At 33.6% G+C, this 20,044-nt stretch overlaps 1 long non-coding RNA gene across 2 annotated transcripts in view; it reads left to right on the top strand.

Annotated features, from left to right (window-relative positions):
• The window catches only part of LOC146996648 (uncharacterized), a 61,744-nt gene extending 48,805 nt beyond the window's left edge, over positions 1 to 12,939 (top strand). The window contains exon 3 of one of the 2 annotated variants that reach the window (XR_015041445.1): positions 12,538 to 12,939. This is a non-coding gene — a long non-coding RNA (uncharacterized LOC146996648). The remainder of the gene's footprint in view (positions 1 to 12,537) is intronic. The other variant, XR_015041446.1, reaches the window with a different exon arrangement.
• Positions 12,940 to 20,044: the final 7,105 nt, after the last annotated feature.

Here is a 20,044-nt window from a genome sequence, read left to right as displayed (position 1 = left end):
TGCGTCACTCATTTTACGTGTAGAACTTTAAAATCGTGATTTTCACATCTTTTTTTAATAGTTGAATAAAAGTATTCCTCTTCGGACAGCGCAAAAATTCTTTCAATCGCGTAGTGAAATCCTCACAATTGCTTGGATTTGATCTAATTACGCAATGAAAAGTTTCAGAAGAAATCGGGGATGCTTTAATTATTTTGTACAGAAAATTGCGTGGCAAACTATTTTCAACCATCTTGCTTAAATCTTTAAGCACGTGAAAGGTCATGTTGATATGACAGAAATATAACTGGATGCCCTTTGGTCCAACCTAGAAGCCACTCCTTCGATGGCTACACAGATGTGCACTTGCAAAATATGCTAACCGTCAGACCACGAAAATATGCAGAAAGGAGGGAGAAAATATCTTATAAGTTTCCTTTTTTTTTCGAACTTATGCTATATGCAATTCAAGAGGAAAATTACAATAATTTTAAAAGCAGCATGTGTTTAGAATACCTGATGCAGTGTTAAGTGCTGGTACACATTATTTTTTTTTGAAGTATTTTCTCCGTTTGTCCTGTATTTTATTGCTTCCAGAAGCTTTACTGATTCCGCTTGGAATAGTATAAGTGGAACTTTTTTTCAGAAGCTTTTCATGCATGATGATGCTTAACCCTTTGCGGCACAGTGTGTCCGGTCTGGGCACATCTAAAATTTTCCTTCTGTACGCACAGAAAAATTGAATGAAAAAGAATTTATAGGTTACTCTGAACCTTCTTTATTTAAAGTAGATGGCAGTTCAACACAAACCAGTCCATATATTTTAGCCATGTTTAGTTTTTTAAGAACCTCATTTTTCAAAGAAATTTTCCAGATTTATTTTAGGGTATAAAAAGAATTCTTTGAAAAGAAATTTCTATGTTATTTTTTTGCCTGTATGCTAATCTCCTTATTCTATATTAGTTTTAAATTTTTACCTTGAAATCTTTTCTAAAATCAAACGGCGAACCCTAAGTGTACCCAGACCGGGCTCACCGATAATGTAGGACAACTGAGAGTCTGTATTCTTTGTTTCTCCGCATCTCATCGGTCAGTTCATTGACAACAGTGCTCGTTTCAGCACTCTTTTCGAAGCTCTATTCAATCAGTGTATGATGTTGCGTGGCCCCAACTGGTCAGCAACAGTAGTAGTGACTGCTATAACTGCAAATTATACAAACTCGTAAGAAGGGTTTAAATCCCCTTTTATTTCACTTTAGAAATCACAGTTGCGTTCACTTGACGCTCACAAACTACGCCGACCCGGCGGTGTAACAAAATAGAAAAATGCAACTAAAAATAAATGACAGGATGAATAAATAACGAGGTCACTACCCACGAGGCTCTATAATCGTAACTAACTTAACCGCGTTCTAAGATACAGCTGAGATTCAGCAAACGTTCTGATTAAGAAGTTGAAAGATTCAGCGAACTGCCGAAACAGGCACACAGGCCGAAACGCGCGGTTCTTAAATTTCTACCTAGCAACCTTCACGCTCGTGATTCAAGAAGCACACTTACAATCTCGTTTCCCTTCTATTTAACTCAATTTAATTTACTTCTGCTAAAATTTGAATACTCTGTGCGTTTCTACTACGATTTACATACTCTGGCATTGGCAGTTCTAGGGGAAAGTAAAGGCTTGACAGGAAAGATAGCTTAAAATAAATGTTAGTTAAAATAAATATAAACCCTACAAGTGTGCCACTTTGGGCACATCCACAAAATTAAAGGATAAGTGCTATCTTCACAAAATTTTACTTGTCTACTCCTCTAAGCCTAATTAGACTGCCTACCTTTTTTTTTTTTTAAATCAAAACTCCAACTTTAGAAGGTAACGTGCTTGGAAAGGGTTAAGTATTTTAGAGAGTTAACCATTTTCATTCTGCCTCCTTCGATTTCGAATCCTGGAAGTCTTGCTACGTTTTACGAGGGTCTGTGGATAATTAGGGCGTGGGTTTTTTTTCAGAAATTATTAACTTTTACTGTTTTCGTAGAGAATTGCAATTTTCTACTTTGTTGCTTACATTTCTTTGTAACTCGGCTCTCGAACAATCACTCATAACAAAAGTCATCAGTCAAAAGTTCATCGTCCATGAAAGCTATGCATTTAGAGTGTTAAGGCCATTTGTGCTTAGTGATTTTGTCAAAAGTTCATCGTCCATGAAAGCTATGCATTTAGAGTGTTAAGGCCATTTGTGCTTAGTGATTTTGTCAAATTCCAGATTCTAAAAATCTGCACTTAGGCATGAGGCCTGTGGACAGACTCTGACATTTTCAGTCATACCGTGGTTGTTAGTTATAATTACACTGCGTTTGTTAGTGAAGTAATCTTGAAAACTTTCATAATTGTTTTTTTTTGGACAGTTTATATTTTTTAATGTTCCTAGAACCTCCGGCCAGCAGCACGAATCGAAGGTTTTTTGGATGTGTAGGCACATCAAAGCCGATTCTGCACTTTATTTTTTCATCTGCTGTAGAACTTCATTGATTGCAGGTACAGTGCTTTTATTGGAGAACAAACGGTATTGGTGTGGGCTTGCTGTGTTGGGCTTTCAAATATGATGCCTGAACTGGTACTTGATATCCAGATTAGGCTTGTCATTTCGTATTTAATTTTAACTGCTACTTCTCCTGGCATTAAAAAAAATTAGGCATGGAAAGATATATTCAGTGGATTAGCTGTTTCTAGAATATTTGTTAAATTCTAAATAACGTTCGAAAATCCTGCGAAAGACCTAAGGAATGCAAATTCCCCTCCCCCCCCCCACTCACAAGAAAGGACTTAATAAGCATTTTAAATACCGAACTAAAACAAACTGATAACGATACAAAATGTTCATTTCCTAAAACTTGAATAACTTGCGTCTGCTGTGCCTTATGTTGGAGTAATATTAGTAGAGCGAGTTTGACATGGATTTGCAATGGGGAATTCTACTTTGACTCGAATTCTTTTTGCTTTTCATTTAATGTTTCAGTTTGTAATTTTGTTTTTGTTGTTTTACATTTATTATTTCTTCATGAAACTGGTTCAGGAAATCCTACTGGTCTAAGAAGAGATGTAGATAAGGTTGCATTTCATCCTTAATTTAGAATTAAGGATGTATTTGGGTTGATGGTTGTATTTTTATTTTATATATTTATTTATTTTTATTGCTTGGAAACGCCTTATGTATTTTATGAATGTAGAAAATTTTATTCTTCCCAAGCTCCTCTTTTCTTAAAAAGCAAAAATTTCCGCCATAACATCAGATTCAGGGCTTAATTTCTAAAAGTAGAAGTACCGGAGCCCTATAGAAGACCGGCAGGAAAGAGAAACCAAGAGTAAATAAAGGAATAAAATGACTATTAAAATCATTAACAATTTAAAAACTGAATAGTTAATTAATAATTATGTAATTGTAGAATGGATGTTAACAATGAATATTTATTAATAATTATTTAATTGATAATTATTATTGAATTCATAGTTAATTTAATATTGTTTATTAATTGAATAATTAAGGATTAAAGTAATTAAATAAAACGCAAAGAGGTATATTAGAATTTAATGATCAATTTGTAATATAATTTTGCTAAAAAAATTTTTCGAGATCCCATTTCTACTGAAATTGTTGTTCAGTTATATAAAAGAAGTGAAGCCTTCTTATTTAGGGCTGCGGTGCACTCCGGCTAAAATTAGAATTTATCCCCAAAACTAAGAAGTATCGGAGCTGACCTCCGATGGGCTCCGGCACAATTTGAACTCTGAACAGTTTTGAACAGAGATCTGTGTGAATAGCTTATCCAAGCACCTTGAATGGAATGAGAGATCCCATTCAAGTTCTTTTGTGTCGCAAACTGTGTTTACTGTGTATTTTGGTTCTCCAAAAACCAGATGTTGTATCTGCTCAGTTTAGCTTTTGTTTGGAATGTATAATCCGGTAATTTAATTTTGGGAGGGGGGAGATGTGCCTCCTAACATTCAAAATTTAGATGATTTTTAAAGAGTAAGAATGCTTTACTTTAGTTAAAAGGTGTAGAAATTCTGAAAAAAATCATAAAAAAATTTCATTCATAGAAATCCGCAGAGTTCTTTAAATCTTATTTTTATGCAATGGAAGTTCGGTATAGAGGTGACGTAACTTTCATAAAAAACAAAGCTGATAAGATAAAGTTCATTGTATTTTTATATATATTTCTGAATATCATGATTTGCACGAACGTCAGTAATTATCAGATAACATTAGACAGCGGATGCTCTTAATAAATGTTTCGTAATAAATGGAAGACCTCAATATGCTTACAAAGGTAATTTGTTTTAATCATTAAATTTCCTTAACCCCTTGGCCTACACGATATCTGCCAATTACGCGAGCTATAGTAAACAAGAAAGTCGGTCCTGCGCCGTGCCTTTCAACTGTTGAGCCGTATATCCGAAATACCTTTCATGGGCTAATGATCAATTTTCATGGGCTAATGATCAATTTCATGGGCTAATGATCAATGAATAATTTCATGGGCTTTCATGGGCTCATGAGGGGTTTAAGGTGTATGAGCCCCCTTAAAGTTAGAATTTAGATTGGTGGGTTTCCGAATGTGTGAGACGGCAGAAGCATAGATAATGGTCTGCATCTCCTTTGTCTCTACACACGCCATTTTCGCTATTGGAGAGGTTCCTTTTCAGAAAATAATCTGGATATGGGACATGACCGGTGAGATAATAAGTTAGGAATGACTTGCAGCTTCTAATTTCTATGCCGATGTTTGGGAACAACCAAGCTGAACGGCGACGTAGTTCGGATCCATATGTCATCAGATTCTAAGTATAAATCGTTCATTACGAGAGGCTTGTCCCTTTCTATGGCCATAGCGTATATAATGTAAATAGATCATGGTCCTTCGGTTATATGAATTTGTAAATGTGTGCATTTATTTATTGACTTGGTGTTTGATTTGTTGTACGTTATTTACTGAAATTATTATTTTAGTATCGCGTTGGTGTTCAGTTATTGATTTTCCTTAGTTGTAATTATGGCTACTTGTCCGGGAGTCTCACTGCCCGGGATATGCAGTCTTTCGGAAGGGGAAATCCTATGAATTTTGTACATATGGTAAATAATTTTAATGAACCTATGCGTAAATTGTAGTACTTCCTGTAAAATGTAGCATGAAAGGCCTCAGAGGGCGAAACATCGTCGTTCGGCTGTCTTTCCAAACTGGCGAAATAGCGCGAAGGTGGGATATTGTCGTCAAGCTTAGCGACATTTTGGTCCGATTTTTGTGTAACTGTAACTGAACTCTTAACTGTCTAAACCTTCCAGCAATTTCAAGAAATCGAAGGTACTGGAAATTTTTCGGCGGGCAGAGGAAAACTATATAAAACTGGAGAAAGCATTAGTTCTTCAATATAATTTAGAGTTTTGTTCAGATCACTCTGCGAGCTTGTAATATTAGCAGTCATAAAAGTGGCTTGCAATCTCAATGATAATAATGGATTTACCTTTTGTAATATTATTTTATTATTTAAATTTTATTCCGCTAAATCAGCAGGAAAAGCTGAAGTTCCAGTAAATTGCTTTTGAAAAAATTAATTTCAACAAGCTATCATCGGTGCGCACATAATAATATAAAGAAGAGTGTCCTTTTGTTTGTAATTCACACAAATCTATAATTTTATTCAGTATTTCGTATTTCTACATGGCTGAATTTAGTTGGTCAACATGTTTGATAAGCGAGAGCTGTCAGGCCAGTCAAGCACATGTTGAAGACATTGTTGGAAAGTCATGCTGTATGTGGCCGAGCATTGCCCTATCGAAAAACAGAACCTGGACCATCAGCTAGCACAGGCAGTACGATCGACTGCAAAATTTAATCAACATATCTTTGAGCAGTCAGAATACCTCGCAGCATGACTAATGGTGAACGGCTGTCTTATCTGATCGCTTCTCAAACTATCACACCCTATGTTCTGCTCGGTTATAAATGGTGCATTAGATCACTCATCTCTCCGTCTTCGGACACATACACAGCAGTCATCAGTCATTGACAAAAAGTGGGATTCATCACTGAATATCACTTTCTCCGATCGGCCACTGTCCAGCTTCAGCGACATCGGCACTATGTAAGACGATATTGCTTATGGTGGACTGTCAATGGTAAGCATCTTAATAGACGTAAAGATCGTAACACGTTGAGCGCGGTGCCGAATTTGTTGCCCTTTCCGTTCAGCCGGCAGCAAGCTAAGCCGTATTTTTGTTTAGAATGTTTCAATACATTTCATTAAAACTAAATTTTATCACATTTCATTAAGACTATATTTATTTTTTAACTTTAATACTGTCGGTCCCGCGGGCCGTCGCCAGTCAAACGAAAATTCCAGTTCCGGTCCCCAGGGACCGACGCCGGCCACGCGGAAAGTTCACTGCCAGTCCCCAGGGACCGGCGCCGCACCTCAGCGTGTTAACCCCAGCGTTCTAGTCTCCTGGTAATTGTATCCCTGGATATCCCAGAATCCCTGCGAGTTTCCAAATGGCATTTAATCACTGATAGCATAACATAGCAACGACCACATCACTCTGACCAATATTCAGATCCGTTTATTCAGCCAACCTGCCTCTTTTAGCCCTATGATGCGACCCTTCTCAAAGTCTGACAAATGTTTGTAACGTCGTCGAGTACGTCTCAAAGGCATCTTTCATTGCAATGCCACATTACAAATTTATTACAATCTCTATCCAAGACGTCAGCATAGCAGAGATTGTAAATGCTCGTCCCTCATCACACCTACCCTTTAACATTCTACCAGCTGTAAACTTCAGACGCGCACTGTATCGCTCCTCAATTCTGAATGATGCTGCAAGTTTAATCATTTACTTAACTTAACAAACCACATTTGCATGCTGTGTTTGGAAGTTCTGGCTCTGTTTTCCCTCGATTGCTTTTATTTTTTCCAACAGTTTTATGTTTACAATGTTCCCACTGAATATAAAGACATCGCTATGTGATTTCTTTTAAAAGAGATGACACATATTTTCATGAACCAGATTTCTGAACCAGAAACTATGGAAGTTTCCTGAATCGTAGCTCTCGAAATAACAAACGGGGGGGGGGAACATACAGAAACTGAGGAAAACTTAATCAAGCCGTGCGACCTGAAAATTGATAGACTGAGGATGGGGTGGAGTTCTTGGTGCATAACCTGAAAGATTATATATGCCGAATAGACGTAGAGACACTAGGTAAATTTGAAGTAGGAAAGAAGTGAAAAATGAGCAGTGCCCTAGCGGGGACTCGAGCCACGGACCTCTCATACGCGCCGAGTGCGCTGGCCATTACGCCACGAAGGAATAGAAATGCGATTGTGCATGGAAGATGTATATTATTGTTATTATATACTTTTAATTTTTTCCTGGTTCTTTTTTGCATAACTCCATAGAGCTAATGTTAATTTTGACCCCTAGAAAATGTTGTTATCAATAAGTGACTAATTTAATAACTATATAAAATTGTTCCTTAGCACTCTTGGATTAAATTATTATAACTAAATTTTCTTAGTTCTTTGTTTGTCTGTAATTCTCAATTTATTGTTTTTCTGCTTTTTTCCTGTGTATCATAACTCTTTTCCTTTTCTAATGCATTACTACTACTGGTATCTGTCTTTTTGAACTTCTTAATTGACTGTAAAATTGTTCTGCCGCATATTCCCATATATTGCGGGAAGCCGACTTTACAGGTATTTTTACAGGATTTATTCATAGTATTGGAAATTCATAATTTAGTTTTTCACTCTTATATTCGGTTTTTCACCTTGTATTGTAATCTACTATAAATATTTTTGCTACATGTACTGATTTTAATTTTTCATATATTCATTAAACTTTGATGATTAGGTATATCTATAAATTTTTACTATACTTAACATACGAAATATTATAACAACATTTACATCAACAACATTTTAAGTGGTTTTTTTTTTTTTTTTTCCATATGATGTATATTTATTATAATTGCACTATATATAATATATTTTTGTTCCATGTACTTTATATTTTCGTCTTTCATATTTATTAATTGCTGGTGTTGCTGATTACGTATCTCTTGAGTTCTTATATTGTTTTGTATCATTCTCTTCTTATTGCACCTTTGATCCGCTCCAGCAATGCTTGTTTTATTACTGATATACCTAATTTTGTTATATGGCTACAACGTTGCCATTTTACTATTTTATGTTTTTAAGTCTTCTCGGTTCGTTCAATATGTAGGTATTACTTATTTTAATTTCTTCTTCTTGCCATTTTATTATATATTGTACCTTGGATACTTAATACTGTGACATGTTTGAATATCAGATATCGTATTGAATACTATATTGTAAATGTAATGTATTCTCTTTGTTAGTTTAGATTTTATATTTATTTTACTTCTATTATTTTTAATTTCTTTTATTTCCTTATATTTAATCATGTATTTATTCTCAAGTCATATTCATTGTGCTATTGCTGTGCAGTTTTAAGCCCTTGTATTATTTGTCTTTAATAAATGCCCGGACTTTGGTTTAGTTTGTCTGGAGGGCGCTTTTGGTCTGTTGGACTGCCTTCTGGATGGTCCGGGTTCTGGGCTTCGGTTCCGGGTGCGGGGCGCCCGTGTGATCTCATCTTTCGGCTCTAGACATTGGTGGGCACGGTGCTTATACCGATTAACCATTATGATAAAGGGACAGTGACCGTGCCCTCCGTAACCTGTAACCTATATACTTTCCCCTTTTAAAGGGCGACTGGAGATTAAGGGACCCAATCGCCAGATCCTGGTGGCGGAGAATCATCATCCACCACCTTTTTTAATTCGGGCGCCACTGCAGTGACAATAGGTAAGTTTTGAAAGTAGGAGAGATGAAAAATGAGCGATGCCCTCGCCGGGGCTCGAACCACGGACCTTTCGAATACGCGCCGAAGAATTGAGGAATGAAATGGTATAAAACGTGCACCAGTTTCATTATTAGACAATACAGACCAAGGAACGATGAGCGGTATGGTCATGGGTATCAAAATGTTGTACAAAAGACGAAGGCCATTTGGCTTATTCTTTATTTCAAGATGATGACAGTCGTAGAATAAATTTAGTTGTATGTGCACTGCTTGTTGATATATCTTTGCGGATCAGACGTTTAAAACGGAATTAGATATAACTAGCTTGCAAATGAAAATGAAGCAGCAAAGTAGACTGGAACTTAAACATACCTACTACGCCGTCTCAGATTTGGTCGGAAAACAATAATTGCAAATTTCCATTAATTTATCCAAAAATTTAAAAAATAAATAAAACAAATGCAAGCATAAACATAAATAAGAATCTCATCCTCCTCCTTTAGAGGCTGCAGCAGAGTTGATCGGCACAAGCCTTTTGTTGTTGTTATCAGATGTAAAAAAACAACTGCAAACGAAAAGTTACGGACGCCTTTAAAATCACTGAAATGAACTACAAGTTCTCCAGATGAATGAATACGATAATTTTAAAGAATAACAGCTATTTTATTCAGTTAAAATACAGCCTTAAATTAGCATTGCTAACATAAACATCATCAAAATAAGAGAACAATGCGTTCTAAACATTGCGTAAAAAGGGAGGAGGAAAAAAAAAAAAAAAAAAAAGAATATTTTTCTTAACAATAGTCTTTGCCATTCAACCACAAGAAAAGTAATAATAAAAGTAAGTTGAAAATCATAGGTGAAGTAGTAATTAAGTTTAAATAAGTTAAGTTCTGAAGTTGCACAATTTCGCTCTTTAGGAGGAATTCTGTATCAACCGACAGACTCGTTTCGACGATGTTTGTCATGGACATAACTTGGCAAACTGCCAGTTTTCGAAAGGCCTGCCATTCGACGCCCTATAAGATCTTTAATGCGTGTGTGCGACTTACCTAATTTGCTGATTTAAATGCAATGTGGTATACTTATTAATAATTTTAATTTAATCTTTAGTGATATCTGTAACTGTGTAATTTATAATACATGGAAGTTACATGAATCTCTCGAGATTTGTAATTAACAGAGTGAAAGTATTCATAAACATTTGCATTCTTGAAATAAATAAAATATGATTCTTTAGAAATAAAATATTTTTCTTATACCATCTATCACATACTTTTGTATGGAATAATTGTTTGCACGCCCATTTCCAACCAAGTTAATATTAACCCTTTGACAACTAACGGAACATGTATGTCCCACTGAAAGTTTAAAAATGACTGCTGACATGAAAAGTACTTAGAATCTTCTCACTGTTGGGGATCCTCTTCCAATAGATGGAAAATCGAGACGACGCCGCACAAATGAGCGTAGCGAAAAGAACAAATATGAGCTGCCCAATGTTGGTTTTTGCAAAGAATGATTTTTACCCTGTACCTTACAATGTAAATCTATTTCATATAATAATGTTTTCCAGAATAATAGGTGTGCTTACAGTAAGTTGAACGCTACGTGTGGGACATTAACTACGGCTGTGACGGTAACCGGAAAAATGCTCACAGAATCATTCTCACAGGTATAAATGCTCACATGAAAAAAGCTCACACAGAAATATGCCCACATAGAAAAGAAGCTCACAGGGAAAAGTGCTCACTTAGAAATATGCTCACAAGGAAAAAAAGCTCACATAGATGTATGCTTACACGGAAATAAGCCTACTGATAAATAAAATACGTAGAAATATCGTTAGATTAATCAATCAATAAGTAATCGATTTGAATATCGTACATCTACGTGAATTGCTCATAGAAAAAATATTTAAATTACCAAAATATCTATGGTATATATATATATATCAAAATCTGTATAACTTATGTGTATATAAGATTATCTGTTGCTATATAAGATTATCAGTTGCTATATAAGATTAAGAAATGGGCCGTTTTGAATTAGGAAAAGGAGAAAAATTAAACAGAATATAAGTGAAAAATTATTACAATTTTAATTGTTAAAAAAATAAAATATTAGTAAATATAAGTTACACATTAAATTAGCATTGCTAACATAAACATCATCAAAATAAGAGAACACTGCGTTCTAAACATTGCGTAAAAAGGAAAAAAAAAAGAATATTTTTCTTAACAATAATCTTTGCCATTCAACCACAAGAAAAGTAATTATAAAAGTAAGTTGAAAATCATAAGTGAAGTAGTAATTAAGTTTAAATAAGTTAAATAGTAGTTAAGTTCTGAAGGTGCACAATTTCGCTCTTTAGAAGGAATTCTGTATCAACCGACAGACTCGTTTCGACAATGTTTGTCTTATTTAGAAGAGTAAGCAAACATAAATAATTATTTTATTTAAATTACGAAAGTACCTTATTATATATAAATCACAAATATATATTTCAAAAGTTATGAATACATAAACGTGCTGAATATTAGCTAATATATGTCAATATTTAATTTTATCATCGATTTCATCATATTTTTTTACATGGTTCGCGATTAGCAAATATAAATTTTCATATTCCCCCCCTTTTTTTTTTTTTTTTTTTACTTCAGTACGCCGTGTATTCACAAAAGCTAATAATAAACGTTGACAGACTAAATCTTTTATGAGTCCGTCAAATAAAAACCACATACTGGGATGGATACAATTAAATAATGAATTTAGTACCTTATGAAAGCTTTCGTAACAATTTTTGGTTTTAGGAGATTTTCCGAAGGCTGCATCATAATGAATCCACGCTTCGATTGAAAACTGTGGTCTTCTAGAACTTTTTTGGCTCCAAACTTAAATAACTACATTCAAACACCAATTTCTATAGATACATATCAAAACTATGCAAAAATAGAGTAAAAAAAAAAAACAAAAATTAATTGTTGGCGGTTAAAGGAATAAAAATGTCGTACAGGGGCAGTAGTATAAAATATTATAGTACATGCAAAAGTTTACTATAGTTTTCATTCTTTTATATACCGCCCCTGAAAAGGTTTATGTGAGCATTTGTCCAATAATTTTTTCAAATCATCAAATAATTTTTCTTTAAACAATTCAAGTATATGTACGATGTTCAAGATTGATTAATGTAAGGATATTTATTTCTACGTATTTTATTTATCAGTGGGCTTATTTCCATGTGAGCATATATCCGTGTGAGCATATTTCTAAGTGAGCATTTTTCATTGTGAGCTTTTTTCTACGTAGCCATATTTCTGTGTGGGCTTTTTTCCTGGGAGCATTTATATCTGTGAGCATTTTTCCTGTGGGCTTTTTTTCCTGTGGGAGTTTTGCTGGGACATACATGTCCCCAGCCTTTGGCTTCAAAACTATTTGTCAAAAAAATCCTAAATGCTAAATTTACCTTATTTATCACATATTTTGTCCACTTGGATAGAAAACGAGATAAAAACAATTTTTTTTAAATGTGTAGTCAAAGTAAGAGAAACACCCAGCAAATAAATTCTGACATGCTTAAACTGAAATTATATTGATTGAGTGAATCTTGGTTAATCAATGCTTAGTTTTCTTTTACATGAAATATTATGAAGCAAATTTTTATTTTTTGTAGGTTGTACTAATACTGTCTCATTTGAGGACTTAGTACAGCTTCTCTAACGGCAGGAAACAGAGATCAGCAAATGTGACGGAAATGGTGACCATGACCTTTACCTTTACCTTCTATCAACGAAGTAAGATTGGAGAGCGATATGTTCGTGACGCGTCTCGCGTTCGAATTTCGAGTGGCAAGCTGTGACCCAGATAAAGCGGAACTTGAAAATAAATTTCAGTAGTTACTGTTGCCAAAGTTTTATTCTAATTTTTCATTATTTCTTTCCAGAGTGTCAGAACTGTTGGATTACACAGCAGACGAACTGACGGGTAAAAGTGTGTACGCACTTTGTCATGGACAGAATGCACAAAGATGAAGGAAATGTCACATTGAAAGTGGTGAATAAAAGGTTTTTCTTGACTCGAATCCATTATTTCTTTACAGAAAAATATACGTAGAAAGCTATAGATTTTTGCGTATTATCAGTTCATTTGTAATTGTATTAAAATATATTTTCGAAATCTTTCTCATTACTTTAATAGAATACAAAATGAATGAAGTCAAGTTAAAACTAATACAACAAACAACGGTTGTAATAGCGGATGCCTTCTGACCCTGCATAATTCTTTTTCACATATCTATAAGTTCGTGCGCATTAAGAGTGTGCGTGGAATTCACTATGACGCATTTACTAAAACAATACAATTTTCAACCTGTTGAAACTTGTCATCGTTTCATTAACATATTATTCAGTTCATCACCAACTTTCGTAAATATCGAACGCATTTTAGTACCCCTAGTTGATGAATATAGATAATCAGTACAAACCTGCCGTGCTACATTTTTTATTTTCGTGTGGTGAATCGGCCAGGTTTGCAGCGATAAAAATTAATAGTGTGCATGGTGAACATGCTATTAGTGTAAGGGCTGTCCAGAAATGGTTTAAAAAAATTTAAAGTTGGAAAAAGCAGCATTAGTGATGAACCTCGTTCAGGACTTTTTGAACTCTTAGAACCAAATCAAACGATTCATTCAGTAGTTTATAGTGAACGACTTTGCCGTCTAAATTCAGAATGGATCAAGAAACGCCCACGATGGGTGAATATCAAGAAAGTGTTGTTTCATCGTGATAACGCTAGTCCGCATACGGCTCGAACAACGCTGCAAAAAAAAGAGTGAATTTAATTGGGAGCTTTTGCCACATCCTGCTTACTCCCCAGATATTGCCCCAAGTGATTTTTCACTTATTTCGTGCCTTACAAAAATTTTTACGGGGAAAAAAATTAAATTCTAAACAGGATGTACACAATGAAATTTCAAGTTTTTTTGTATCAAAACAGCAATGGCTGTCTTTCTACAGCAATGGCATAAAAAAGCTGCCTGTAAGATGGCGAGACACTGTAGATAATGGAGGAAAATGTATAATTGATTAAAATGTTAAATTGTGTTTTTTTTTGCCAAAAAATGCGCACAAATTTATGGACAAACCCAATATATTTTTTGTTAAGCTACTGCATATCTTTCTTGAACAATCCATATAAAAAAAATTGCTGATATTTTGAAATGAACACGTATGTTGTCAGGGTGTTTCCTTGAACTATAGTCAAAATCTGGCCGAATGTCTAAAGCAAATTTTCAGTAAAACATTATATACTAACTATTATTACATCATAAGTATTATACACTAACTTAAATTGTAATAATTTTTAATAATAGAGTAAAGCATTATTATCTGGGTACTAAAAGAAACTTAGATATAAATATCATAAAATATGCAAAAAATAAAAAGAAATTTCGGTCTTTCAACTGAGTCTCATGAAAAATATCTCACGAGACAGCTAAAGTGTTTAAGATCTGCAATAAAAATGAAGTGCTTTGATAATTTTGTTGTTGTTAACTACTGAATACAATCTAAGTACAATTTTAAAAGTTTCATAACCTAAGATTACAAAAATAATCTAGAGGAGCGATTCTCAAGCGGTGGTATGCAAGAGAAAAATAGGTTAAGTATTTTTATCTACTAAATTACAAAATCTCGTGAAGATTTGATAGACATTTCCTATGATCTGAAGATTTCAAAAATAGCACACATTTTAACTTTTGGCTGAACCGAAAAAAATAATTTATAAGCATTTCAAATAAAGCTATTAAATTTTTATTCCCTTTTTGCACAGCCTATTTATGTGAACGAGGATTTTCTTCCATGTTATATTTGAAAAATAAATACGGAACAAAATCAAAAGCGGATCCTAGTTTATGGTTAAAACTAAGTGAAATAACAAACATAAAGAAATTGAACTCTCTTTTTTTGATTAGGCCCAAATTTCACAGTGAATTTTAGAATTAAATTATCATAACTTGAATTTTGAGAGTAAAAATGGTAATCACTTTTTAATCTAATATTTTTTTATTCAAATTTAATATAAATAGCCAATAGGTTGTACAAATGGCAAATTATTTTTTTTAATATTTCTATTCAGAAATTGAAAAATAATCATTGCTAAATGTACTAGTGGTACTAAAGTTTTTAGTTTTTGTTTAGATGGTACACGTTAGTCAAAAGGTTGAGAACCGCTAATCTAAATTATGATTTCAAGGACAAAAATACGAAATACAGCAGTGCAAAGCAATATCTGAACTACTCACTTTATGAGTTAAAAATTTCAAATGAGATATAAAACAGCACGATATTTTGATTCCAGGCATGACGACAGCAAGTACGTGGTGTAACTGCTACAAACTGTTATCAGTATCTTTACATGGAGTTACTGCCTCAACTGTGGGAGAAAACTTTTCACAAAAAATTAAGTTTTCCAAAATAAAATCTTCCACACTATAGTTAACTATTCTTGATACATGAGAAATTCCCAGATACACACGAAACAAATAGTCCAAACTCTGAATATATTCTAATGTATTTCTGAATCCCTACAGGGCCCAACTTCTTCAAAATGAAGAAATACTCGACAATGACACGAATTATCGAGTATGATTCTACAATCGAAAATACCGTCAAAAGAGTGACAACTACTCACCATAATGCCCACAAGTCATTTTGTATATATCTGTATATTTTTCATTCTACTCTAGAATCAGTTTATTCTAAACCGTATTGATTCAGCATTTATCATACTATCATGTCAGTGAGATCTTGATGCGGACTTAACAGCGCAGCAGGAAGAGGAGCACTTCTCTAGTAGGTCACGAGTTCTGTACTTGGTCTCGAGAACTTTGTGTTTCTACTATTATTCTGGACGTATTTTTGTATTTTATCTAATGACATAATTTTCATTTATTTATATTCTGCGTCTATGTTTTATTATATATATATATGTGATGTACCAGCTTTAGTCCGGAGCGCCGTAGCCCTGCGGAAAACCGTCAACAGAGAGGAACAAAAGTAAATAAATAAATATATTAAAATAATTATAATAATTAAAAATTATCAGATTAATTTATGATTACTTAATTAAAATTTATCAATTGTTATTTAATTAAATAAAAAATATTTAATTAAATACTAAGGTAATTAAATAATTAAAATAAAAAGTAAAGAGATAAAACTAAAATTAAATAAGCGATTTTTAATAGAATATTATTGTAAAAAAGAAAATTTTCGAGATCAAATTTCTACTAAAATTGTTATTCAGTTGCATAAAAGAAGTGCCGGAGCCTTTATATTTAGAGTTCCCGTGCGCTCCGCCTACAATTATGATTTATCTTAGAAACTAAGAAGTACACGAGTCGGGCTCCGGCGCAATTTCAGCTCTGATTATACCCACAAGTGGAGTACTACCACAATTCACTTTCACGCCAACAAGGCAGCACTAACAATGTCAAGATCTTATCCTGTGCATTACGTTCCTTCACTTTGTCACTCTTATGACATTCTATTTTTGTCCATTTGGATGACTGTACGATTGCGCTTAATTTTTAAATAACCTAAAAGGCCCCAATATGTCTTATACCGCTTTGCCTTTTGAGCCCAAAGGGATTTGAATCCCGAAGGACTATTAGTTTCGTTTTGGCATTTTGCGTCGGACTCATAAATGTCGGTTCACTTTTCAAACTGTTGCCACAAAATGTTAGAGTCTTGCATTATATTTGAAGAAATTAAATAATGAAAAATCTGCATAAATGTATGTATATTTCTCGTATTGTGATAAAACAACGGTACATAGAGTCATCGAATTTTGAATAACGTAATCCTCCAACGAATATGAGCATGTGGAAGATCGAATTTGAAATTTGAAATTTGTTTTATGATCGATTTCCTATTTTTTAAAACTTTGACGAATTTTTGATTAACAAACTCAAGGATTTCAAAGCGAGCAATGGCAATGTTGTGCAGAAAAAACATTTTTATCTCCAGCGCGTGAGTCTCTGTATCGGAAATTCTAAAGATATGCTCTTTTTTAAAACTATTTTGCGATATTGCTGTTGCACTGGATCTTATGGTTTAAGTGCGAGGAACATGATATTTAATAAAGAAAGGTAACACACAAAATGTTAAAAAACGCCCCTTTGGACGTAATTTAAAATCTGAAACATTTCAGATTTTGTTTTTATTTTTATTTTTTTATTTATTTATTTATTTGTTTTTTTTTTGGCAGACAAATTGTACAGAGACAAACATCGTGTTTACTTCGAGACTCGGCTACAAGTCTACCTGCAGGGTAATCAGCAACCATTTATTTATTTATTTCCAAGCTGTAGATTTCGTGATATAAAGTATCAAGGACTTTTTCTGTTATTAGACTAATAATCAGTATTCGGAAAAATAATAACTTCATTTTTCGATGTCACATGATAAATATGTCACACTCGAGAATATAAAAAGATTTTTCCGTTTAAACGTTTCCTGTTCATTATACATGTCTGCAGTGTTTCCCGTGCACTTGATTTAAACTTATTCTCACTCAATCAATTCACGTTTTTGCAGTACACAACAAAAAATATGTAAACACAAAATACACAGCACAAATTATACCAAAAGTCAAAACATCTTCAGTAAAAATAATAAAACACAGGTAAACTTAAAAATACTAATAAATACATTTAAAAAATTTTTTTTTCACAATTACAATTAGTTTCAGTCTGAAAACAAGCAACCCATCCAAAGGGCACGAATATAAAATTTTCAGTTCACAAAAATTTAACGTTAACTTCTGTTCCCACTGGACAAAAAGACATTGAAATTTGCAGCACTAGCTAAATTAATTCACTATACTACTAAGCGTTTCAAATGTAACTGAATAGCCACCACGCTAGGGTTTAACGCCAATTTGATATTCATCATTACGATATTAACTAAAGGCACAAAAGCTTAACCCTAATGAAAGAACAACAAATTTCAATCATTTAAAAAAAATCTAAATTAACCAACATATAAGAATAAAACATATAAGAATATACATATAAGAATAAACATATAAGAATAAAAAACAGAGCTCACCCATCCGAATAACAGGGTGAGTACACGTATAATATTGTAATATCTTGTTATTTAATAAATAAATATAATTATTGTTGAAGTGGCAATTTTACTAAGAAGATTGTCTGTTATGTAAATTCCTGCAAAATACATTACAGTCTTAATTAATTGGAGGTCCCACCGAGATCCTGGAAATTAGGAGTGCAATTATCAATTTCGATGGTGCTGGTCTCCTAATCCCAGAAATTTACTGAATTTTTTAGAACAAGTTTGCTAATACCAATTGCCGAGTTTGTTTATTTCAAGGAGAAATGGATATAAGAAGTCTGCCGTTTTAAAGCCAGATTTGAAGCAGATCATTCAATGGTTATCTTCTGTGCTTCTATAACTTGCGTCCGAGCAAAAATCTGTCAAAACAGGATACTGCTGATCTCTGAAGATAAGATTAACTTTTGGTTTTCTTAAAAAAGCTTTTATTGAATTTTAATACTTTATTTCATAATTATAGTTTATCGTGTAAGATTTTGTTTAAAATAACTGACCCCAAATTTATTCAGCTTAAATTTATAATTGATATTTGTGGTAAAGAAGTATTTTAAAATTATTATTTATGCTTTACTTTTATTTGTATTGAATTTTTATGTTGATAATTGATATGTCTAAGCCATCCCGGCGTTTATATATATATATATATATATAAAAAAGAACTGCTAGCTGAATTTTGAATTTGTCGCCAAGCAGGCGCGTGGAAAATAAGTAGAAACGTCAAACTGACGTAGTGTGATTTGATTATACTGCAGAATTGCCAAAAGGTTTTTTCTTAGTTCTCGCCATCCAGGCGTGTGATAGATAGTAACGTCATTCCGACGTATTATAGATTGTATATTCTAAAAGTTGTATTGCCAAACTGGCAAAAATTGTCTTTGTTATCGCCAACCAGGCGTGGAGATAGATAGTAAAGTCGTCAAACTGACGTGGGTAAAATTCCATTGTATTGCCTAACTGGCAAAGGTGTTTATATAGTTATAGCTAACGAGGCTTGTGAATAGTGAGTTAAAACGTCAACCCGACGTAGTATTATAGTATTTTTTGCCAACCTGGCAAAGTTGTTTAAATAATTCTCTCCAATTGGTTAGTGTGAATTTCGTATTTGAGAAATTAAGTCTCGCCAGAACTTATACATTTTTAGTACAAGTACGATCTTTTAGATTCCATTTCAAAAGGAAGCCTAATAAAGGTAACTTGTGTCAACATGTCATTCTTAGCTAGGAGTAAAAAACAGGATTTAAAAGTACTAGCAGAAGAGTTGGGTTTAACCGTGAAACCTAAATTTAAGATTGCTCAGTTGCATAAACTGATTACTGAAAGTCCCGATTATGATGAGGAGTTTACTCGAGAAGTACTGGCTTCAATTAGAGAAGAAAGGGAACGAAAAGAAGAATGTGAAAAAGAAGAAAGAGAAAGAGAAAAAGAACGCTAAAGAGAAGAAAGAAAATAATAGAAGAACGCGAAAGGGAAGAAAGAGAAAGGGAACGCGAAAGAGAAGAAAGAGAAAGAAAAGAAGAGCGTGAAAGAGAGGAGCGAATTAGAGCCTTTGAGCTACAGAAACTTCAGTTGGAAGCAATGGCTGCAACAGCACAGCCGGTAGAAACTACGCAGTTACCTGAGCAGCCTTTAAAAATCAGAATTCACGATGTCATGCCACGTTTCAACCCTAAAGAAGATAAATAGGTTTATTTCTGGTGTTATTTCAGCATCAAGCTAAAATAATGAATATATCTGCTGAAAATCAAGTGACTCAACTTATTTCATTGCTGCCTCCCGACATTGTTCAGCTTATTGCTAGAGAACCAGAAGAGGACGCGAAAAAGTATGAATATGTACAAACTTTACTGTTAAAACGATTTAAATTGAGTGCGGACAAATTTCGACAACTATTTAATAAATACCAAAAATCTACTGAAAGTACTTCGTATGATTTCTACTATGAATTAAAGAATTATTTAGAAGGATGGCTTAACGGATTAAACATTAAAACTTTTGAACGGCTAAAAGATCTCATGCTGGTTGATCAAATAAAAAATCGTACTT

The sequence above is a fragment of the Stegodyphus dumicola genome, chromosome 6 (genome assembly GCF_044657685.1).
Source record: "Stegodyphus dumicola isolate Sdum_Otavi_A_Nest chromosome 6, ASM4465768v1".
Lineage (NCBI taxonomy): Eukaryota > Metazoa > Arthropoda > Arachnida > Araneae > Eresidae > Stegodyphus > Stegodyphus dumicola.
Note: the sequence above shows the minus strand (reverse complement) of the source record. Positions and strands in the feature narration are given on the sequence as shown.